We start from the raw sequence: 25,406 nt of genomic DNA, 5'->3' as shown, positions 1-25,406 counted from the left end.
AGGTGGAGGTTGCAGTGAGCTGAGACTGCACCACTGTACTCCAGCCTGGGTGACAGAGTGAGACTCTGTCTGAAAAAATAAAAATAAAAATAAAATAAAATAATAAAATAACATAAAATAAAATAAAATGCAACATGTGTAGTTTGATCCCATGTTGATTATTTCTGTATCTGCCCATTTATCCTAATTTGGGTAATGAATGATGTTTAATTCCTCTTAATAACAGAAATTTAGAGAGTCAGATTTAGGATGAACTTTTACTTTGTAATTTTCTGTGATGTTTGAATTAGTCATACAAAAATGTCTTACTTTTCCAAAAGAGTCACTGAATAGAGATCAAAATTAAAAAAAAAATCAATTTGCAAAGTAACAGAAAAATAAATAAATAAAATACCTAGGTGTAAACATAAATGACTTAGAAATAGATATCTCAATCATCTTGATATTGAAATTAGCATAAAAAGAATTTAAAATAGTTGACTAGTCTGTTCAGGAAATTAGAGGAAAACAATTGAGTTTCATCAGAGATTTAGTATGTTTTTAAAAAGATCAAATAAGAAATTTAGAACTGAAAAATACACATCTAATATTAAGAACTCAATGACGTGTTTAAAAGCAAAACAGATACAGCCAGACAAGACTGGTAAATGAAGTCAGTGAAAAAAAATTCAAACTAAAGTTCAGAGAGAGAGTGAGAAAAGGTAAGAACTGTAGAAAAAAAACCTGTGAGAGCTACTTGGAAAACAGTAGGCATAGTGTAAAATATAGGAAATTCGGCCGGACGCAGTGACTCACGCCTGTAATCCAGGCGCTTTGGGAGGCCAAGGCAGGTGGATCATGAGGTCAGGAGATCAAGCCCATCCTGGCTAACACGGCGAAACCCCGTCTCTACTAAAAATATAAAAAATTAGCCGGGTGCGGTGGCGGGTGCCTGTAGTCCCAGCTACTTGGGAGGCCGAGGCAGGAAAATGGTGTGAACCTGGGAGGCAGAGCTTGCAATGTGCCGAGATTGCGGTGCTGCACTACAGCCTGGGCAACAGAGCGAGACTGTCTCAAAATAAATAAATAAATAAATATATTTATATGAAATTCAAGTCCCAAAAAAGCAGCTCAAGTGGGAGTAAAATATTATCTTCAAAGAAGCAACAATTAGATTAACAACTACTTTTTCAATAGAAACAATGGAAGCCAGAAGAAAGTAGAATGACATCTTCTACTAGATTAATATATTAAAGAAATATTTTAAGAAAAAACCAAAATGAGTTCAGAGAGAAACATAGAAATTCAGAGGAAAAAAAACAACAATAGAAAAGGCAAGTGTAAATGAATATTAACTAAGTAACACAATAATGGTAATGTTTTCCTCTGTTTAAAATATATTTAGAATGAGATGCATTATAACCATACATTAAAAAAATGACAAAGCAAATGTACTTAAAGCATTATCAGAGAGGTAGTAAAAGTAATAATTTGCATTATCAACTTAGTAATAAGTACCAATAAGCTAGTCTACACATGCTCGTCTACAGAATAGCTACTTAAAGAAAAGTGGAAAAGAAAATGTATAACTAATAGAACAATGGAGGAAAAAAATGGAATAATAAAAATAATGTTTTATTAATCCAAAAGACATCAAGACATGAAAACAAAGGAACAGAAAACCAAGATTAAGATGGTGGTTGTAAATGCAAATATATTGGTAATTAAGTGAAAATAAAATACTCTTCTGGTTAGTATTTAAAAGAGAATGATTTGTTTAGATTAGTATATGTAAATTTGGAGGATACATAAGAGTTCATCCTTTTTTTTGGTTTCATTTCAATAAACTAATTTTATCTTAAAAAAAAGAGAGAAACAAAGTGGACTAAATACTCTAATTAAAAATCCCAGGCTGGGGGCTGTGACTCACCCCTGTAATCCCAGCACTTTGGGAAGCTGAGGTGGGCGGATCACCTGAGCTCGGCAGTTCAAGAGCAGCCTGGCCAACACAGTGAAATCCCCCTCTACTAAAAATACAAAAATTAGCTGAGTGTGGTGGCAGGCGCCTGTAATCCCAGCTACTCAAGGGTCTGAGGCATGAGAATCACTTTTACATGGGAGGCAGAGGTTGCAGTGAGCCGAGATTGTGCTGCTACTGCACTCCATCCTGGGCGACAGAGGGAGACCCTGCCTAAAAAAAAAAAAAGAAAAAAAAAAAAAGAAAAAGAAAAAAAAATCCCAGAGTGTCAGACTGAAGAAAAATATAAAACTACATATACGCCACTTATAAAACACACATCTTAAATATTAGTAAAATGATATTTTAAAACACATCAAACACAAACCAAAAGAAAGCTGAGGTAGGTAGCCCATGCTAGTATCAGACAAATCAGAATTAAGGCAAGAAGGATTTCTAGAGATAAAGCAAGTTATTTCATTATGATAAACATGTCAATCTACCAGGAAAATATAACAGTTCTAAATCTGTAGAATGTTCTAATTACTGAACATAGCATGACTTCAAGATATATAAAGGAAAAACTGACTCAATTAAAAAGAGAGACAAATCTACAATCATGGTGGGAGACTTATAAAACTTCTCTCAGTAGTTAGTAAAACAGATCAAAAAAATCAATAACTTTATAGAAGATCTTAACAACATGACCAATAAATACAGAATACTGGAACTGAAACAATGAAATACAGTTTGTTTTCAAGTTACATGAAATATTTACCAAAATTTCTAAGAAAATAGTAAATATGTAAGGGTTTAAAATATACAATGTAAGTTTCCATTTCAGGCAGCCAGGAAAAGAATAGCAAAAGAAATTCAAAGGAAGTAGATGGAAGAACATAATAAAAATGCAAATTAGTGAAATAGATATAAAATAAAGAAAATATACAGAGCCAACACCAATTATTTGAAAAAAATTAATGAAGATGATAAACTTCTAACGATACTGATGAAGAAAAAAAGTACTAGTAACAGGAATAAAGTAAGAACATCTGTGTATATCCTACAACTATTAGAAAGATTATAAGAGGATAGCCCAAACAATTTCACTTCATTAAATTTAAAAATTTACACGCAATGGACAAATTCCTCAACAAACAAGAGTTGTCAAACCTGACCCATGGAGAAACAGAAAATCTAAATAATTTTTTTAAATGTTTAAATAAATTGAATAATATTCTTGCCAGAAGGAAAACTCCAGGCCCATATGGCTTCATCAGTGGAATTTTCCAAATATTCAAGGAAGAAATAGTACCAATCTCATATAAGCTCTTCCTGACCAAAGAAAATATGGAGCACATCCAAACTTGTTTTCAGAGGACAGTTCAATTTTGATACGAAACCCTGGCAAGGATCCTAGAAGAAGGAATATTGCAGACCAATGTCACTCATGAACATAGACATGAAAATCTTAAATGGAAAATTATACATCAATGAAATTACTGCATAAGGGTGGTTTAACATTTAAAACATTAACCAGTATAATTCACCACATTAACAGAAAATAGAGAATTATTTCACAATTCTTATTGGAAAAAAGAAAACAATGAAGAAAATTCAATACCCATGATTTTCAAAAAATCCTTTTAACAAACTAGAAATAGAACAGTTCTTCTTTAAGTTGAAAAAGACTTCCACAGAATCTTACAGTAAACATACTTAATAGTAAAATATGAAAAATCCTCGCCCTTGAGATGGAATAAAACAAAGATGCTCAGTTTACATCTTCTCTTATTCAACTTATACTGGAGATTCTAGCAAGTATAATCAGGCAAGAAAATTAGGTGGCATGCTAAAGATGATTGGAAAAGAAAAAAATACTCATTATTTAAAAATATTATGTGTGTACATAGAAAATTCAAAAGAATCTGCAAACAATTAGAATTAATGATTTAACTTAGCAAAGTGACTGGATACAAGGTCAAAATAAAAATAGTTTGTTTCCATACAAGAAACAAATAGACAATTAAAATGGTAGAATCTGTATACTATTCAAATTAATGTTTGTATTTAGCAAGATAAAAAGGAATATTATAAATAGAAAATTAAGGAAGCATCAATGTGCTTAGAAGTAGACGTAACAACATTTGTGAAAATCTCTACGCTATAAACCACAAAACATTATTGAAGGAAATTAAAGATCTAAACAAATTGAACAATATGCCATATTTGTGGACTGGAAGCCTCAATATTATAAACATGCCAATTTCTCTAAATCTTATCAACAGATTCAATTCAGTCTTAATCAAAATCCCAGCAGGGGTGTGTGCATGTGTGTCTACCTGTGTAAATTGAAAAGCTGATTCTAAAATGGATATGGAAACGTAAATGGGCAAGAATTATTAAGGCATTCCTGAAGAGCAAAAAAGCTGGAGGACCCACACTAACAGACACCAAGGATTGTTATCAATCTATGGTGATTAATATAGTGTGATACTGACACAACAATAGACATACTGGCCAGCGTAATAGAAGAGAGAATCCGTAAACAGACCTACACATATATGATGTGCTGGTTAATGACAGTGACATTGCAATACATCGAAGAAAGAATGGTCTTTTTAATAAATGGTATTGTGTCAACTGAATATCCACATGGAGAAAAAATAAATCTTGACTTTTATTTCACCCCATACACAAAAATCAATTCCAGATGGATTGCAGATGAAAATATGAATGGTATAACAATAAAGCTTTTAGAAAAATGTCTTCATGATTTAGAAGGATGTCTTCATGATATCTTAAGTGTAACACAAAAAGTACTAGTCATAAATCAAAAAATTTTGACATACTGGACCACATTAATAATACAAACGTTTGTTCTATGAAAAGATACTATTATGGGAGTGAAAAGACAAGCCACAGAGTGGAGTTACAAATTTGCAAAACAAGGAATTCATGTGCATAATAGATAAATAGATTGTATGTATTTTATATATCTTCATATACATATATGTATATATTAATCCTAGTAATCAATAAAAAGGCAAGAAAAAACAATAGAAGAAAAGAGCAAAAGACTTGAACAGCCCCTTACAGAAGAAGATATCCAAATGGTGAATAAACATATGAAAAGGTGCTCAACTTCATCAGGCATCAGGGAAATACGAAAGTAAAACCACAATACAATACTTCAACATACCCACCAGAATGATTAAAATGAAAAAGACAAGAAAAAAATCATGTTGGTTGGATTAATCGTATTTCTCCTTGCATTGCTGGTGGGTCTCCTAAGTTGGCAAAGACGTTGGAAAACTACAAGTATCTGCTAAATTCAAATATGCAGATCCTGTGAGAGAAGAGTTCCACTGTTAGGTATATGTCTAACAGAAATGCAAACACATCTTCACCACGAGCATGTATGAGGATGTTCATAGGAGTACTATTTGCAGGCCAGGTGCGGTGGCTCAGGCCTGTAATCCCAGTACTTTGGGAGGTCGAGGCGGGCGAATCACTTGAGGCCAGGAGTTCGAGACCAGCCTGGCCAATATTGTGAAACCCCGTCTCTACTAAAAATACAAAAAATTAGCCGGGTGTGGTGGCAGGCACCTGTAATCCCAGCTTCTCGGGAGGCTGAGGCAGGAGAATCTCTTGAATCCAGGAGATGGAGGTCGCAGTGAGCTGAGATCATGCCACTGCATTCCATTCCAGCCTGGCAGACAGAGTGATACTCCATCTAAAAAAAAAAAAAAAAAAAAAGAAAGGAAGAAAGAAGTACTATTTGCAGTAGCTCAATGTTAAAAATAACCTGAGTGTCCATCAAAGCTGGCTGACCCGAAAGTGAGTCTTGGACCCATTAAACAATAACTCTCCATTTTAACCTTCCCCCAGCCCCTGGAAACCACCATTCTGCTTTCTGTCTCTATGAATTTGAACTACTCTAGGTGCCTCATGGCTCCACCCAGAAGTGGAATTCTTGGATCATACTGTAATTCTATCTTTAATTTTTGAGAAATTGCCATATTGTCTTTCACAGAGGCTGCACCATTTTACATGGAATAATTTAGAGTAAGCTTTTAAGTGAAAAGGAAATTTAAGATAGAAGCTTAATTCAGTTGAAGAAAAACAAAGAAAATTACGTTTATTTTCCACATCTGTGTTTGTCAACTGAAGAAATGCATACCTGCTATAGTAGTTTGAATCATGGATTCTGCTGTCTACCTTCTGAAGTTTGGTTTTAATAACTTGCCCCTTATTACTTTCTCATCTGCAGAATGCCTAGAAGGATGACTAGCATGAATCTGTCACTTTATATCCTGTGCCTCCACGTGATAGAAATGCAGGCATTCCTTTCCTTTTCATGGGCTAAGAAGTAAGCAGCAGCTTTATTTATTTAGAGACAGAGTTTCGCTCTGTCGCCCAGGCCGGAGTGCAATGGCACTATCTCAGCTCACTGCAACCTCTGCCTCCCAGGTTCAAGCGATTCTTCTGCCTCAGCCTCCCGAGTAGCTGGGATTACAAGCATGCACCACCACGCCCGGCTAATTGTGTATTTTTTTAGTAGAGACAGGGTTTCACCATGTTGGTCAGGCTGGTATTGAACTCCTGACCTCAGATGATCCACCCACCTCAGCCTCCCAAAGTGCTGGGATTACAAGTGTGAGCCACCGCACCCGGCCGTAAGCAGCAGCTTTAACCAGGGATGTGTATTATTTCCCCCCCTCTAGCTCTTCTCTTCATGGACATCATTATAGCACTGTCCATTGTTCACCAGCCTTTCTGCTCTCCATTCCATGCCACCTTGTGCTGCTGGGATCATCTTCCCAGAACACAGCCACAATCAGATCACATGCTATCATGTGTTACACAGCATGCAGTACATGCTACCACACAGTCATATTACATGTTGTCATGTGCTACGTGGCACGCAGTACACATTGCCACAGTCATATCATATACCATCATCATATATCACATGTCACACAGTAAATGGTTCTTCTGTTTTCTTAGATTCTGTATTTGTCTATTAGGCATCCATTCACAACAGGGCCAATTATTTAACTATATTTTTTTATCTTCTGTATTCTTGATGCTCTGGCACTTGGGGGCCCTACAGACCCAGGGAGAGACTGCCCTTCTGAAGGAAGGCCAATTCTTAGAGATAGCAAAGGGATCAGCCTGGAGTGCACCTTTCATAGGCAAACTAACCAACCCATTATCTATTTCCCCAACTGCCTCTCTATCTAAAGCTCACATGCCAAGCCCATATTTCCCATGCCCTAAATCATCTCAGGACTAGGTATCCAGCAACTAGAGACCACAACCGTGCCCCAAAGTCCTCTGGAATTATTCAAACTGGCCAATCCTGAACTGTTTCCCAGGGAAGTCTCAATAAAGGCTCTGGCTTCTGCCTTCCCCTCATGCCTTTCTGCCTCCTGGCCAAACCTGGTGCTCCTCTGTGGCCCTGTGTAGTGGACTGTATTTCTTGTTTCAGTGGGAACTGTGAGTAACATTGAATTTTTCTTTCAATGGCATTGACCTGTTCATGTTGCCATTCAGTCATCCCCCTACGAATAAAATCCCAGATATAACTTTAATACAACCCTACCATACAATCAAATCACACACTGTATCACACTTTACATGGTCCATGTATTGCCTGGTCATATCACATGCTATCATCACATATCAGAGTGCACACTACAACATGCCATACCACATACTATCATATATCACATGGCACACAGCACACACTACCCCATGATCATATGACATGCCAAAACTGTAATCTCTCAACCACCATAAAGGGTGCATCCCATCCTACTATTAGTATATTAAGTGTGGATTTTCTACCAGGTAATTCCATCTAAGTGAGGATGTTTGGTTGCAAGACACAAACCCAGAATCAAAATGTCTTAAACAACAAGGATACTTAGTATTTTCCATAACTAGTTAGGTAAGTAACTTTAACCTCAATTTAGAGAAGAGGAAACTGGGACTCAGAGGTGTTAACTGACTTGCCCAGCACACACAAAAAATGCTGATAAGTGTCCAAGTCATCACTTTTAACTCCATCTTCTAGGTCCCCAAAGTCCTTAATATGGAGACTCCATATCTGCCTTGCTCCACACCCACCTTACTCCATACCTACCTTGAGCTGCCTGGTTCGAAATTTTCTTTGCCTTCCCCATTTCTTATTCTAAGAGGTCAGATTGAGGGAGCTCTTGCTAAAAGTCAAGACTGACACTTTTTCAATTTTGAGACAGTGAATCAAAAATTGTATATGGAGTATTTGCTGTATCCCAGCACATGGGAAAGGTTTAAAATTCCATGGTCTGGTTCTTGCCCTCAAGGAACATCCAGTCTGGTGTGAGAGACAAGGCATTGAAGCTTAGGCAATCTCTGGAGGTCCATAAAATGGGTTCAGAGCAGAGCAGAGGAGAAGCTGGGGTGGGCTGCAGACCACCTAGACCTTGCAGCTGGGTAGGACTTTCAGAGAGTGAGTGAAGAAGCATTCAAAGTGAAAGTTGCACCATGAGCAAGGGCAGGGAACCAGGAATTTATGGGAAAATTAGTAGATATTAAACAAGAAATCCCCCAAGTGATTGGCACTCCCCTGCTCTCTTCTCTTCACACTCCTACCTGTCCTTTCCTATAAGGAAAGAGGTATGAATGAGCTAATACTGCAACTACCCTTTCTTTTTCTTGAGAATTCTCTTTGACCCCCCACCTCCCATTTTCTCTGCAATCACAATCTCTTGCTGTCTATTGACTCCTTCCCTTTAGATGCATGTAAACATCCTTAAGTCACTCCTATCTTAAAAAAAAATGCTCTTGCACACCTGTTTCCATCTTTCTCTTCCCTTCACAGCCCAACTTCTTCACAGAGCAGTCAATGCACAGAATTCCACTCCTTACTTCTACCTTCCACCCACCACAGCCTGAATTTCATCCTCGTCATGCCATTTGAAATTTTCACCGAGGTTGTCAAAGGCTTTCATTGTCCAGTCATTTCTGCCGTTGTTCGTGCCGCATTTGGTGCTGGCTCTTCTCTCACAGGGAACCCTTTTCTGGTTCCTCGAATCTCACCCATTCCTGATTCCTCGAATCTCGCCCATTCCTGGTTTGCCACTCATTCTCATTCTGGTGTCCTTTGGAAGATCCTCCTCCTCTGCCCCTCCTTAAATGCCAGTTCACTTCATGATGCAGACCTGGACCTTTCATCACTGTGCACGCTGTACCAGGGATCACCAACCCCTGCATTGACTTCAATTCCCATGAGTCTCAGATTTGTGTCTTTGGGCCAGAGATTTCTCCTGAGCTTCCAATACTAATGGACATCTGTATTAGTCCATTTTCATGCTGCTGATAGAGACATACCCGAGACTGGGTAATTTATAAAGCAAAAGAGGTTTAATGAACTCACAGTTCCACGTGGCTGGGGAGGCCTCACAATCATGGCAGAAGGAAAAAGGCACATCTTACACAGCAGCAAGCAAGAGAGAATGAGAACCAAGTGAAAGGGGTTGCCCCTTATAGGACCAGCAGATCTCGTGAGACTTATTCACTACCATGAGAACAGTATGGGGGAAACAGCCCTCACGACTCAATTATCTCCCACCAGGTCCCTCCCATGACATGTGGGAATTATGGGAGCTACAATTCAAGATGAGATTTGGGTGGGGACACACCAAAACCATATCACCTCCTCACCAGGATGTTGTCCCCCAAGGCTGTCAAACTCAACATGTCTGTAAACAAGTTGACCATCTCTTTCCCCTAGCTCCATGCCTGCTCCTCTACTTCTACAAACAGCTCTACTACCCTCCTCAAGCCAGAAACCTGGGCCTAGCCCTCAATCTTCCTGTCACTGCCCACAGGCAATCGGTGACCACCTCTCATGGACTCTAAATGTCAAGCACACATCTCCCCACTGTTCTCTCAATCCCTCCTGCCACCATCCTGGTGAGACCATCATTATCTCTCTCTCATCTGGATAATGGAGGCAACCTCCTAACCGAGCTCCTTACTTCCATTCTTCCTCCCTCACAGCTGTTTCTCTGCACTGTAGCCAGAATGCACTTCCAAAAATTCAAATGTGGTCCTGTCGCTCCCGTCCTTAAAAATCCTTCAATGGCCCTTAGGCTATCACTCGTCCCCGGGTGACCTGGCTTGCCTCTCCTGTCTCATCTGTGACCATATTCCCTTCACATTCTTAGCCCTGTTCTTCCAGGATGTCTTTCATTTCTAGAGTGTGTCATTTTCTCTATTGCCTTTCAGTCTTTGCAGATGCTGGTCCCCCTTGTCTGCAACATTCTGCCTCCCAAATGCTTTCCTTGATATTTTGAGACTGGGAGAGGTGCCCTTCCTGTCTTCTGTATGGCATCTTCTGCTTCCCTTGCATACCATGCTTGATTTGACTCAAGACTGTGAGCTCCATGAGGTTTAAGACCATGGCTAACGTTTCAATTGCCAAGTCCCCTGGATCTAGCATTGTGCTTGGCACACAACTGGCATTCAAATTTCTGTTAAATAATGAAAAAAAAAATTGTATGCAATGACTTTGACACATTCCTTTTCTTTCTAGGTTCATTGATGGAGAAAGGGATCTGAAGATGGTAAATTGACAGTTGTAAGAAGATATAACTTCTTATATCTTCCACAAAGAGAAAAACCTTCATATGAGAAAACACCTGGGCTTGGAGTTCTGGCTCAGAATTTAAAATTTTCAATCTAGTGTTATAGACATATAGAATATTTGAGCTGAAAGGGCCATCAGATATCACCATTGCCCAACCTCCTGATTTTACACATGAGGAAATCAACATGTAAGTTGTCCAAATCTGTAATCAACCTAAGCTAGAACCAAAGTCTTTGGGGTTTCATGGCTACACACACTGAAACCACACAGTTTCTCAGTCTCATGGCTCTTTCCACAGCTGGGGTTAGCACCATGCTCCAGTTCCAGGGAGGAAGTCAGCCTGTACAAACAGCTGCTGCCACTGACCACATCTTATTTTCCTCCCTGGACCTACCCCGAACTCAGAGTACCTGGGAGTCTGCTTTTCTCTGAAACAGCCCACATGCAGCGCAGGTGAAAGAAATTAATCCACCACAATTTTCTGTCATCGCTCCCCATAAAGACAGCATGCTCATCTATCAGACTTGGGAATCTCCCATCTTTTTGTGCCAAAGGCTAACACTAAAATCCTTTCTCCCTAATCTCATGCTGCTGCCAGAATTTTTTTTTTTTTTTTTGGTAAAATGATGTTCTTTCCAGATGCCTGTTTATCATTATCAGATAGTTCTCATAAAATGTCCATGTGCTCACATTGCTCTCCTAAGCACTATTCAAAGCACACAGGAAAATTAGTCAATGCTGCTCCAGTGACAGAAATTTTAGAACTCACACACAAACAAGCTGTCTACAGGCTAGAGGCACTTACGGCAGGGCTGCTCAGACCTGGGCCAGTACTGAGAGGTTTTTGTTGATCTTACAAGCAGGCACTTAGTTCTGGGGAGGAGATAAAGAAGGGAAGAGAGCTCCTGCGTTTACCCCTAAGGTCAACTACTTCTCTCTGCCTTACATGAGTGACAAAGAGGTGAGATTACCCCAGAAGACAAATACAGAATGAGTGGGGGTTGGGTGGCTCCAGGGAGGGAAGAGGTGGCACAGAGATGAATTCGGGAGGCCCCTTTAAAAAAAAAAAGCCAGGCACGGTGGCTCACGCCTGTAATCCCAGCACTTTGGGAGGCCGAGGCAGGTGGATCACCTGAGGTCAGAAGTTTGAGACCAGCCTGGCCAACATGATGAAACCCCGTCTCTACTAAAAATACAAAAAGCTAGCTGGGCTTGGTGGCACACGCCTGCAATCCCAGCTACTTGGGAGGCTGAGGCAGGAGAATCGCTTGAACCTGGGAGGTAGAGGTTACAGTGAGCCGAGATCGCGCCACTGCACCCCAGCCTGGGCAACAAGAGTAAAACTCTGTCTCAAAAACAAAAAACAAAAATCACAGAAACCATTTTTTTAGAGCAGTTTTAGGTTCACAGCAGGGGAGGCACTTTTAAGAGAAGAGTGAGAAGTCAGACACTGAGTTAAGATTCCATTTCCCTGATGAGAACACATGGACACATAGAGGGGAACAACACCCACTGGGGCCTATCGGAGGGTGGAGGGTGGGAGGAGGGAGAGGATCAGGAAAAATAACTAATGGGTACTAGGCTTAATACCTGGGTGATAAAATAATAGGTGCAACAAACCACAATGACACAAATTTACCTATGTAACAAACTTGCACATGTACCCCTGAACTTAAAAGTTAAAAAAAAAGAAAAGATTTCATTTCCCGTACCAGGGAGGTAACAGGTGGGTGGAGCAGAGAGAGGCATATGCCCTTGGGCACCAGCCTATTAGGGCACAGGAAAAATATCCATCTGCCGACACCAGCTGTGTGGTGGCACTGTCTGGGGAGAGAAGGGGCAAACCCTCTACCTTGCCATGGAATCTCTGTCTGCTGCCCATTGTGATTCATGTAGAGCAGAGGTCAGCAAAACTACAGAACCGTTTGAAGGCCAAAGCTGGCCTGCAGCCTGTTTTTATTTGACCAGAGAACTAAGAATGGGTTTTATATATTTAAATGGAATTTGAAGATAACAACCAAAAATACATGTGGCAAGAACCACATCTTTGTGCCCCCCACCCCGACCCTCCGCCCAAGCTTAAACTATTTACTTTCTCTCCTTTCACAGAAAAAGTTTGCAGACCATCGTGTAGGCAACCAGCCTGTCTGGATGACCCTGAGGAGTATTATGTTGGTTTTTGCACTGGGCAAATTCCCATTTATGGAATTGCCTTGATGGTTTCGGGTACTGATTCCCTCAAGGCTGGGCAAGGATAGACCCTGATCTCTAAAGGTGCAGGGGAGGGGCAGCCTCATGCCCTGGGAATCTACTGCCCAGTATTGCCCTCATGGGAATTTCAGGGTTATTCTAGTGTTCAAGATTGGCTTGTAAATATAGGCTTACAGGGTATTTTTTCAATTAAACAATATTTTTCAACTGAAAGACCAATATGTGCATTTTTTTTTTAAAAAAGGAGAAGTTAAACAATAAAAAGAGTCATCCTTCCACCCTAGGCTCCCAATTCAAAAGAACTAATATTAGAAGTTTCTTGTGTATTCTTTGTGAGTGTGTCCATGTGGGTCTCCTTTTACTTTATACAAATAGGAGCAAGTTATACCACTGTCCTGGCTCTTGCTTTCTTGATTTTTTAAAACTTAGTAATATAATGAAAAGATCTTTTCATGTCAGAAAGTACAAATCTGGCTTCTTTTTCATAGCAGCATAGTATTCCTTTGACTGAATGAAGCACATTGGAATTAACTATTTTCTTATTAATAAAAGTTAAATCATCTTCAGGGTTTGTCTATTACAAAAGTACCAAATTTCAAATCCTTATACATAGAGCTTTGCGCAAATTAGTGAATGTAACTAGAAAATAAATCCCTAGATGTAGAATGGCTAAGTGGTGCATAGATTTTAGATTGGATACACACTGACAAGCAGCCCTCCAAGAAAGTTGCACCAATTCACACTCTCACCAACAGTTAGTAAGAGATCCTTTCCCCTGTGTATTTCTTAGCACTAAGCCTTATTGTTATTACCAGTTTGCTAGGTGAAAATGTCATACCATTTCACCTAGTTGTTTTAACTTGCAATTAAAATTATGAATGAAATCAAGTGTATATTTTAACTTGCAGTTAAAATTGTGAGTGAAATCAAGTGTATATTTTCAGTTATTACTATCTAATTTAGGCTGCAATCCTAAATTAGCTTGTAATCCCAGCACTTTGGGAGGCCAAGGCTTGAGGACTGCTTGAGGCCAGGAGCTTAAGACCAGCCTGGGCAACATAGTGAGAGCCCCCATCTTACAAAATAAAAATTAAAAAATTAGCCAGGCATGGTGTCATGCATCTTTAGTCCTAGCTACACAGGAGGCAGAGGCAGGAGGATGCTTGAAGTCCAGGAGTTCGAGGCTGTAGAGAACTGTGATTGCACCACTGTACTCCAGCCTTGCAGGCAACAGAGTGAGACCCTGTCTCTGAAAAGATAAAAAACTTTTTAAAGTTACATAAATAAATAAATAGCTAGTTAAACCTAATGATTAAGAAGTGTGAGTTCTGGTTTTTGCACTGGGCAAATTCCCATTTATGGAATTGCCTTGATGGTTTCGGGTACTGATTCCCTCAAGGCTGGGCAAGGATAGACCCTGATCTCTAAAGGTGCAGGGGAGGGGCAGCCTCATGCCCTGGGAATCTACTGCCCAGTATTGCCCTCATGGGAATTTCAGGGTTATTCCAGTGTTCAAGATTGGAGTTCTGGAGGCAGGCTACCTAGGTTCAAACCCTAGATATATTACTTACACTAGTTCTGTTATTTAGTGCAAGTTATTAATACTTATTTCTTCATGTCTTTAAAATGAAGATGAAGATAACAGTATTCATCATATAGAGTTGTAAAGATTAAGTGATTTGATGCAACATAAATCCCTTAGAACAGAAAGTGCTGAATAACTATGAGTTGTCATTTTTTATATTCGTTTTTAAGAGATCTGCCGGTTTATGCTTTTGTTCATTGATGTGTTTGGGTTTCTCTTTTTAAAATCTCTCACATCTTGTGTACACACCTTCCAGAATATAGGCTGCACGAGAAGAGGGACTTTATCTATTTTGTTTACTCACTGTATCTGCAAATCAATGCCTGGAATTTTGCTGATACATAGTGGGCAAACAATCAGTATTTGTTACATGAATGGAGACGTTGTTAAATCATGATATATTAAGGAAATTAGGCCCTATGACTGTTAATGTGGGTTGCAAATAACTTGTTTCCCACTCTGCCATATTTCTTTGGCTTTGCTATTTTTATTTTTTGCAATGTAAAAGGCTCATAATTTTTTTCATAGTTAAGGATATCCTTCTTTGATTCATTTAAAATATATTTTGCTATATGGTGTGAGGTAGCGCTCCAACTTAAAGTTTTCTGCCTTGATGTGATTTTAAGAACACTTGGATGTGCCTCTGCCCAGAATGTTTCCTGCATGCCGACTGTCCATGAAATCCCACTGCATGCATTTTAGGCTTTAATTCTGAGGCTCTGGTCCATATTCCTTTGAAGTGGTCTTAACATTGTCAGCTCTCAGACTTTTATATAGACAAATTCATAGGCTATTCCTGAAGTAAGTTTTACTGTGATTAAAAGATGGGACAATTGTGACCACAGAGAACACTGGTTAGTGTCTAGAGGGAATATTGCATCAGAGAGTCAAATGTTTAGGGAGAGGATGTTGGAAATTCCACTGATGAATTTTGCTTATTTCACATTAATTCTAATACTGATTTAATTAGAGTATCTTGCTTTTAAGGTAGGTGCAATTTTGTTTTGGGGTTTTCTTACATAATTCAGGCATGTCAATTCTGAACCGCATGTCAGTCCTTGAGATCTGAGGAGATGAGACAGTCCAAAGCTCATCCAAATATTTCTGAGAATTCCTAGAAGTCTTAAGTTCTCCTGCTTCTTTGGCCTCTTCAACTCCAGCTTGTTCATCATTGTCTGTGGGATGCCTCACATGTGGAAACACAGATCCTTCTTCATTGTCACTAACCAAGAATCAACAAATACTTCTTACTCCAAATATTTTTGGGGTTAGTGGCATTTACTGAATAGTTTTCTGGGTTAGCCTTTCTGCCACCACATTGGTGCCATTTTTCTTTTTGTTCTAAACCCTATGTCTCTGCTCCTTACCCCCTCTCCACTGGATTGGTCTAAGACTTTGCAATTTTTCTTCTTCTGTTAAGACAAGTAGCACCCCCCACCTGAAACTTTGCCCAGCAGGAAGGGGAGAGAGTGAGTCACTTGTAACTCTACACAGCATTTTTCCAACAAAGACAATTTTGTACCTGGGTGGAAATCTGGTTCCAGCTGTCAAGGTCACAGAATGTTCTCTACCTTGTTGCATTTACAGTTCATCCTTGAACAACATGGGTTTAAAGTGTGTGGGTCCATTTATATGTGGATTTTCTTTACCTCTGCCACCTTTGAGACAGTAAGATCAACTTCTCTTATTCCTCCTCTTCCTCAGCCTATTAACATGAAGATAATGAGGATGAAGACCTTTATAATGTTCCACTTACACTTGATGAGTAGTACGTATATTTTCTCTTTTTATGACTTTTAAATAACCTTTTCTCTAGCTTATTTTATTATAAAGAATATAGTATATAATACACATAACATAAAAAATATGTATTAACCAACTGTTTGTACTATTGGTAAGGTTTTTGGCCAACAGCAGGCTATTAATAGTTAAGTTTTTGTGAAGTCAAAAGTTACGTGTGGATTTTTGACTGGGTAGGGGAGCTGGTGTCCCTCTATCCCCCATGTTGTTCAAGGGTCAACTGTGCATTCCATTTAAACAAGTCCACAACTGCTTTCTCCCATCACATTCCAACTACAACCACACATGGACATCCACATGCACACACTTCTCTCCTTTGTTCCCCTTTACATATTACAAAACACCTTAACAAGCAATATTAAAGCCAAATGTATTAAAATAATTGATAATCTTTATGATATGTGGCTGAATTTTTACTGTTTCGTTGCAGTGCAATAGATTAGACAGATGGGTTCTAAACTAGATTCAGAAATTAGAATTGCTTACTGGGTAGAGCAGGCCTTAGTGGTCCCTTAACATTTTGAAGTCTTAGGAGAAAGTCCAGACTAGCAGACAAAAGGCAACAGATGGAAGGGCATAGTCTAATCCTTCCTCTAGCATGGGGGAGTCTACAGAGACTCATTCACACAATGTTCCAGAAGGTGAGCAGAGGCTGATGACAGAGAATCCAGAAGCTAATCACACATGACGGAATTCATCTGGGGTTCTCAGCTAATAGGTGTTTAGTTATCTAAACTGCTAATGGTGGAGTGTCACTGAAATCTGATGGCAGGGCGTGGGCCTGGCCAATGGGCAGAACTGCTCCCCTGAAAACAGGGTGAAGGAGGCTGATAAAATGAGTATGGTATGCAGCAGGCTACTAAAACAAGAAAATGGGGAAGACTTAAATGGAAGGTGATATCGTTTGGCTGTGACCCCACCCAAATTTTATCTTGAATTGTATTTCCCATAATTCCCACGTGTTGTGGGAGATACTCAATGGGAGATAATTGAATCATGGGAGCAGTTTCACCCATACCGTTCTCGAGGTAGTGAATAAGTCTCATGAGAGCTGATGGTTTGATAAGGGGTTTTCCCTTCCACTTGACTCTCATCCTCTCTTGCCTGCCACCACGTAAGATGTGCCTTTCTCCTTCTGCCATGATTGTGAGGCCTCCCCAGCCATGTGGAACTGTGAGTCCATTAAACCACTTTGTTATTGTAGATTACCCAGTCTCGGGTATGTCTTTATCAACAGCATGAAATTGGACTAATACAAGGTAAACTTGATCATGAATCTCTGGCCCACCACCTATTTTTGTAAATAAAGTTATATTGGAGCACAGCTACTCCTGCTAACTTGCATTTTGTCTCTGGTTGCTTCTGTGCTCTCACAGCAAAATCAAGTAAATTGCAACAGAGGCCATGTGGCCTACAGAGCCTAAAGCATTTATTATCTGGCTGTTTGCAGAAAAGGTTTGCTGACCCCTGCTCTAGAGTGTGAGTTCCTGGGAGCAGAGTGTTCTGCCCATTGTTTCCATGTCTGTTCCCAGCCCCCACAGTGGTCTCTAGCACATAGTAGGTACTCAATCAACATTTGTTAAGTGAATGAATAAATGAGCAAATGAACAAATAAACCCACAAATATTAGAAATCTCTCACTTTCCAAGTTCTTTCTGATTGGTCCTGGGGACCAGGGGTCTCTCACAGTTGTGGAGAGGGCAAGGTTCTCAGAGAACATACGAGAACCTGAAGATCATTTTGCAGATGAAAAGAGGTTTGCAAATGTCCGTAACAACTTTACCAGTAGAAACTTCCTCTGCATGTCTATTTCTAGAAATTAAGCCCAATTTTAAATCTGCAGAATTAGCAAAGTACTCTGATAGTTTTCACTAATGAATTCTAATGGTTAATTATGCTTAGTCTCTTAATGGTTTTCTTCCTCCATCAGGGCCTTCCACGGTGGTTCTGCTCAGAGGGCACAAAACGATACCTACTGATTGTATTCCTACAAAAAAAAAAAAAAAAAAAAAAAAAAAACAGCTTTGAGTTTGCTGCAGGTATCTTTTCTTGTTTTTATTGATCCTCCTCGTTTTCACTGATAACTAAGAGCTGATAGGAAAAAAATATAAGCATGGAGACTGCTGGACATATTTGGGTTTCAGTTTTTAAATGCCTACTGCCAACTTTTCAGAACCTGGGTGAAGGTTGGTATTAAGTGGCCTCCCACAACACCAACCAAAGTGTCTAAAGAATAAAGATAAAGACCTCATTCTTAGGATTTTAGTGTACAAGGCCTCTAAGAAGAACTTGACAAGGGTATCACAAGCCCGCCTATGGTACCCAAACTGCTTAGCAGAAGCACCCTGCTCTCTGAAGCCTCCTGGGGGGAGCATGTGTTAAAGAATCTGGGATTCCTTTGTTGGCCATTTTCCTCAAGGATTTCTTTCTTAAGGAAGAAGTGAAATTATGCAATGAGAAGTCTTGAAACCCTGTAACTGTGGTTACCTCTTGTCTTAGTCAGTTCAGGCTGGTATAAGAGAACACCATAGGCTCAGTGGCTTAAACAACAGAAGTTTCTTTCTCAGTTCTGTAGGGTGGAACTCTTAGATCAGGGTGCTGGCATACTAGGTATATGGTGAGGGCCGTCTTCCTAATTTATGGATAGCATCTTCTCATTGTATCCTCATGTGGTGGGATCATGTCTCTCATGTCTCTTCTTATAGGGGCACTAATCCCATTCATGAGAACACTCTCTTGACCTTAGCATCTCTCCCAGAGGATGCACATCCAAATACCATCACATCTCAACTTATGAATTTTAAGAGGACACAAATGTTCAGTCTATAGCACCATAGATTTCCTTATCTATGATATAGTATTTTCATCTGAGATTTAAAATATGCAATTTTGAACATAGGTATAAAATCATTTCCTGATGTGGACTATACAACAATGTCAAGTTTTTCTTTGAACAAATAGCAGGAACTGTGTTTCCTGAATTTCACCTTTCCTGCAAGGGGCAGGATGAAATGGAAAGGACTTTGGTTGCAAGCAGAGGGATTTTATGTGATGTGTGGGAAAGATCCCTGGCCAGAAGATGTAAGGTCGCATGTGAAACAGATGAAGACTTGAGATTCCTTCCAGAATTCAACTCTTCATCTCTCCTTAGTTACTTTTGGTGGTGAGCAAGAAGAGGGGAGAATGGAAGAAGGACAGAAAAAGAGGAAAGGAAAAAGAAAAAGAAGAAAAAGAGAGAGAAAATAATTAGAATTGATTACATGACAGAGCCCTTACTAAGTGTGCAGTACTCTGATAAAAACTTTATAAGGATCTTCTCACATCATCCTTACACTACCAGTGAGGTAGACATGATGGTTGCCATCCTAGCAAGGAAACAAAGAGGTTAAGAAACTGACCAAAGGCCACACAGCTGTTAAGTGGCTGAGCTGGGACTCAAACCCAGGTGGTCTGCTTCCAAAGCTCAAACACTAAAGAAAGAAAGAAAAAATAAGGGAAGAGAAGAGAGAAGGGAAGGAAAAGGAGACACAGATTGAGTCACAGGAAGAGGAGAGAAAGGAGAAAGGAAAAGAGAGAAACATTGAAGAGACAAAGAGAGAAGACAGGAGCATTCTGCATGCATATAGCTTAAGAAAAGAGCAGTCAGCCCATAATCTCCTATCACTGTGAATACCTTGGCCGAGGCCTGTGTGTTGGTGGCTTGTCAGCATATAAATTCACTCTGATTTTTAGTTGGAAGGCTCCAGATGTCCTGGTTACATTACAGTGCTCCTCTCTTCACTGTGGTAGCGTTATTACATGCATCTCTATAAGAGGCTCCTGCAAAGGCAGGTATTTGATGCCTAAATTTAAATCTCCACTTTGCTCCCAAATGTTTACAACCATTGAACATCTCAGATGGGACAAAGTCACTATGTATGTCTATCTAAAAGCCTGCTTTCTCATTGAAAGGCATTCGAAAGGGAATGCCCCATCGTGGGGAATTGAGAAGACATATTTCCTTATGAAGATTCTTGCAGAAGTTAGCTTTTAACTTGGATACAACTCTACTACTTGGCTAAACAAACAAACAAACAAACAAAAACCAAAAAAACACTCACAAAAAACCCCTCATTCTTTTGTTTATGTTCAGTCCTTCAGACCTCTATGTATATGCCATCCACTCTCTGAACATCTTTTTACCAGTTATTTCTGGACTTTTCCCATTCGCCCTCCCCTAGGAAAATCTTCCTCCATTTTCCCAGACTTTATGTACTCCAAAATCATCATAGCTAGGCACAAATAAATCACTGATGAATTATACACTATTTTATGACTCCCTTCCTAATATGCACCCCCCTAAAAAAAAATTTAAGTGCTGATAGTGTTTATCAATTCAGGAATGATAATGGCAATGGGTGGGTCTTAGGTTAACACAGATGGAAAATATGATTTATCAACAATCTGCTGGAAACCTGATTTTGATTAATGGTATTTGGTGATGAGGGATAGAAAGTAGCTAACTGAACTTAGGTTGTGTTTTTCTAAACATCTTATCATAATAACACAACCTATGTTCAGTTAGGGATCATTTTATGGATGACTGCTGTACACCGCCACCCAGACTGCTTCCTGAGCAACTCCCTAGATAGTCACTCACATGGACTTCAACTCAGTGGCACCCCAGGAATGTGCAGTGCACAGCTTGGACAACTGTACTGGCTATCCTGGATAAGCACTGACTATGCTTCAGACCTGCACGTACCTCATCCCTGATCCTCATAACAATGCTATAGGTAGAAATAACTTGGTCAAACACACATGGCTACAAATCTAGGATTGAATCAAGGGTTGTCTTATCTCCAAACCCTTGTTGTTTTCCTAGATGACAATGTTCGCCAAGTACTGAGGGCTTCCTATGTGCCAGGATCTCCTCTAATGGCTTTCCATCATTGCCTCAGTGGATCTCACAGCAGCATCTGGAGAGAAGCATCTGTCAGGGCTCAATCAGAGAGGCAGAACCACTCGAGGGACATACTTCCTACAGAGATCTGACCTGATGCAATCGTGGGAGCTGGTTCAGCAGCCTCTGTATGGCTCTTGCATTTGCTGTTTCTACAATTGATGTTGGAGCTTGCAATCCACAGAGCAGGCAGTAGGGGAGGGAGGATGGATGTAAATTGAGGGAGAGCAAGGACAAGCTGGAACCAGTAAAATGACCTGGAGCCTTGTGGAATCCATAGGACAGATTGGAAACAGTATCACTTCCTGTTGCCTGTAACCTTGCTGGTGTGGCTGCCTTCCAAAAGCCAGGGCCCTTCGTCATGGAACTAAACACACACAGCTGGCCCAGGAGCCAGAGAAGCTGAAGGAGAGAGTCTAAGGGAATAGGGAGCAGTTGCAGGCCCAGCTGTGGCCTCACACCATTAAGGTGAGCTGGCAGGTGAGCCAGGACACATGTGAGCTGCAGCATGGCAGCTGCTTTGCTTTGCGCTCCAAACCTCCAACAAGAATCTCTCTTGGTTCCCACTGTAACCAGAAATAGAAGAGGAAGAAAACGTTGGGACTGTGGTTTAACCTAGCCAAGTTAACACACTACAAAGACCTCACAAAGGTTTCCGGTTATCTTATTTAATGGGGAGAAAATTGAGGCATTTTAGGTTAAGCAACATGTCCAAGGTCACAGCATTAGCTCACCATGCGGTTGGAATTGAACTCTGGAGAATCAATACTGGTGCAGAGAGAGGCTCCCCCTTGACTTTGAAATAGCCCAAGACATCTGACAGGTGTGGAAGTTACTGAGAAGCAGCCTGAGGGCCACAGCACCTTAGCAGGTGGACTAAGAAGGACAGAGAGACCGTGGAACTGACAGCCTCAGTCACCTCTGATGCTACTATGCCAAATAAGGTATCTCTAAACTCAGACGTCCCCTAGGAAAGATAGGAGGGAGGGGTACATTCTGAATTTTGCTTTCATCCAAAGCAACTCATGGAAACTAGCAGTTACTAAGTTGAACCCACGTGTGGTTGAGTGTTAAGGTTAAACTGCTGCCTTCTTCTTCTTTTCATAAGTAGAAATTGAGATTTGGAGCTACTTTACATTTCATCATAGAGAAATACACCATATTTTGTTTCGGCACCACTGAGTTACACAGTACGTGTCTGAAAAAAATAATATCCATTTCAAGAATGGTTAAAAGCAGGAGCTATGGATAAAGACTGGGTTTTACTTTCTCAGAACTTCTCACCCCTCACTAACTGTAGGAGCTCTGGCAAGTTACTTATTCATTTTGTGCCTCAGTTTATTTGTGGGGAAAATCAGATTAAAAATAGTCACTTGCTTGTGACTGCAAAAATTCAATGAACTCACCTGTGTAAAGCATTTGGCACTGCCAGGGAAGGCTGCTGCATCACCTAACTCCGGATGGCACACTTACATCACGCTCCATATGAGCTCTGCTCCCCCAGCGCCAGCAGTCCAGTGCAGAGCTGGCAGATAGCATTAACAATGTTAGCAATTAGTGGAAGTCTTATTACTGGGCTTGAGTAATCTCATTAGCTCCTCTGGAAAGTCCTCGCTGCCATGCTTCACTCCCTCCCTCCAGCCTGGGTGAAGGGCTTGCAAGCACCTGTGAGTTCCCCTGGAGCTCTGCCTTTGCCTCTCTCAGTACACATTGTCCAGTGATCTTCTGTGATTGCCTATTTGTCTAACGCACTCAGCTGTGAGCTCCTTGAAGGCAAAAATTATGGCTCTGATTTATCTATCCTCAGGCCAAGTACAATTAAGGGAACTTGGGAACCTGGCAAAGTGAAGACAGCTGTTACATAAAGAGTGGGCATATGAGGCCAGGACTTCTGACTTCAGATCCAGTGACCTCCTTATCATAGATTTCTCAGTTTGGAGAATTGCAGAGAAGTGGGTGTGGAGATAGGACAGCCATCTGAGAGAAGGCCAGGTGGTATATCATTTCCTATTGCTTCTATGACAAATTACCACCAACTTCATGTCTTTAAAACAACACGAATTGATCAACTTCGCAAGATGGCCGAATAGGAACAGCTCCGGTCTACAGCTCCCAGCGTGAGCGACGCAGAAGACGGGTGATTTCTGCATTTCCATCTGAGGTACCGGGTTCATCTCACTAGGGAGTGCCAGACAGTGGGTGCAGGTCAGTGGGTGCACGCACTGTGCACGAGCTGAAGCAGGGCGAGGCACTGCCTCACTTGGGAAGCCCAAAGGGTCAGGGAGTTCCCTTTCCTAGTCAAAGAAAGGGGTGATGGACGGCACCTGGAAAATCAGGCCACTCCCACCTGAATACTGTGCTTTTCCGGCGGGCTTAAAAAACGGCGCACCACGAGATTATATCCGGCAAGTGGCTCAGAGGGTCCTACGACCACGGAGTCTCGCTGATTGCTAGCACAGCAGTCTGAGATCAAACTGCAAGGCGGCAGCGAGGCTGGGAGAGGGGCGACCGCCATTGCCCAGGCTTGCTTAGGTAAACAAAGCAGCCGGGAAGCTCGAAATGGGTGGAGCCCACCACAGCTCAAGGAGGCCTGCCTGCCTCTGTAGGCTCCACCTCTGGGGGCAGGGCACGGACAAACAAAAAGACAGCAGTAACCTCTGCAGACTTTAATGTCCCTGTCTGACAGCTTTGAAGAGAACAGTGGTTCTCCCAGTATGCAGCTGGAGATCTGAGAAGGGGCAGACTGCCTCCTCAAGTGGGTGCCTGACCCCTGACCCCCGAGCAGCCTAACTGGGAGGCACCCCCCAACAGGGGCACACTGACACCTCACACGGCAGGGTACTCCAACAGACCTGCAGCTGAGGGTCCTGTTTGTTAGAAGGAAAACTAACAAACAGAAAGGACATCCACACCAAAAACCCATCTGTACATCACCATCATCAAAGACCAAAAGTAGATAAAACCACAAAGATGGGGAAAAAACAGAACAGAAAAACTGGAAACTCTAAAAAGCAGAGTGCCTCTCCTCCTCCAAAGGAACGCAGTTCCTCACCAGCAACGGAACAAAGCTGGACGGAGAATGACTTTGACAAGCTGAGAGAAGAAGGCTTCAGACGATCAAATTACTCTGAGCTACGGGAGGACATTCAAACCAAAGGCAAAGAAGTTGAAAACTTTGAAAAAAATTTAGAAGAATGTATAACTAGAATAACCAATACAGAGAAGTGCTTAAAGGAGCTGATGGAGTTGAAAACCAAGGCTCGAGAACTACGTGAAGAATGCAGAAGCACCAGGAGCCGATGCGATCAACTGGAAGAAACGGTATCAGTGTTGGAAGATGAAATGAATGAAATGAAGCGAGAAGGGAAGTTTAGAGAAAAAAGAATAAAAGGAAATGAACAAAGCCTCCAAGAAATATGGGACTATGTGAAAAGACCAAATCTACGTCTGATTGGTGTACCTGAAAGTGATGGGGAGAATGGAACCAAGTTGGAAAACACTCTGCAGGATATTATCCAGGAGAACTTCCCCAATCTAGCAAGGCAGGCCAACATTCAGATTCAGGAAATACAGAGAACGCCACAAAGATACTCCTCGAGAAGAGCAACTCCAAGACACATAATTGTCAGATTCACCAAAGTTGAAATGAAGGAAAAAATGTTAAGGGCAGCCAGAGAGAAAGGTCGGGTTACCCTCAAAGGGAAGCCCATCAGACTAACAGCGGATCTCTCGGCAGAAACCCTATAAGCCAGAATAGAGTGGGGGCCAATATTCAACATTCTTAAAGAAAAGAATTTTCAACCCAGAATTTCATATCCAGCCAAACTAAGCTTCATAAGTGAAGGAGAAATAAAATACTTTACAGACAAGCAAATGCTGAGAGATTTTGTCACCACCAGGCCTGCCCTAAAAGAGCTCCTGAAGGAAGCGCTAAACATGGAAAGGAAAAACCGGTGCCAGCCGCTGCAAAATCATGCCAAAATGTAAAGACCATCGAGACTAGGAAGAAACTGCATCAACTAACGAGCAAAATAACCAGCTAACATCATAATGACAGGATCAAATTCACACATAACAATATTAACTTTAAATGTAAATGGACTAAATGCTCCAATTAAAAGACACAGACTGGCAAATTGGATAAAGAGTCAAGATCCATCAGTGTGCTGTATTCAGGAAACCCATCTCACGTGCAGAGACACACATAGGCTCAAAATAAAAGGATGGAGGAAAATCTACCAAGCAAATGGAAAACAAAAAAAGGCAGAGGTTGCAATCCTAGTCTCTGATAAAA

General features: G+C 40.8%; 1 protein-coding gene and 1 long non-coding RNA gene across 5 annotated transcripts in view; one reads left to right on the top strand and one right to left on the bottom strand.

Moving 5' to 3' along the window:
- The window catches only part of NTRK2 (neurotrophic receptor tyrosine kinase 2), a 544,938-nt gene that overhangs the window by 121,831 nt on the left and 397,701 nt on the right, over window positions 1–25,406 (bottom strand). The window lies entirely within an intron of this gene.
- LOC117981693 (uncharacterized) overlaps window positions 16,670–25,406 on the top strand; it is a 29,324-nt gene continuing 20,587 nt past the window's right edge. Inside the window, exon 1 of the long non-coding RNA XR_004673310.3 lies at window positions 16,670–18,209. This is a non-coding gene — a long non-coding RNA (uncharacterized LOC117981693). The remainder of the gene's footprint in view (window positions 18,210–25,406) is intronic.

Source organism: Pan paniscus, chromosome 11 (assembly GCF_029289425.2).
Source record: "Pan paniscus chromosome 11, NHGRI_mPanPan1-v2.0_pri, whole genome shotgun sequence".
Lineage (NCBI taxonomy): Eukaryota > Metazoa > Chordata > Mammalia > Primates > Hominidae > Pan > Pan paniscus.
Note: the sequence above shows the minus strand (reverse complement) of the source record. Positions and strands in the feature narration are given on the sequence as shown.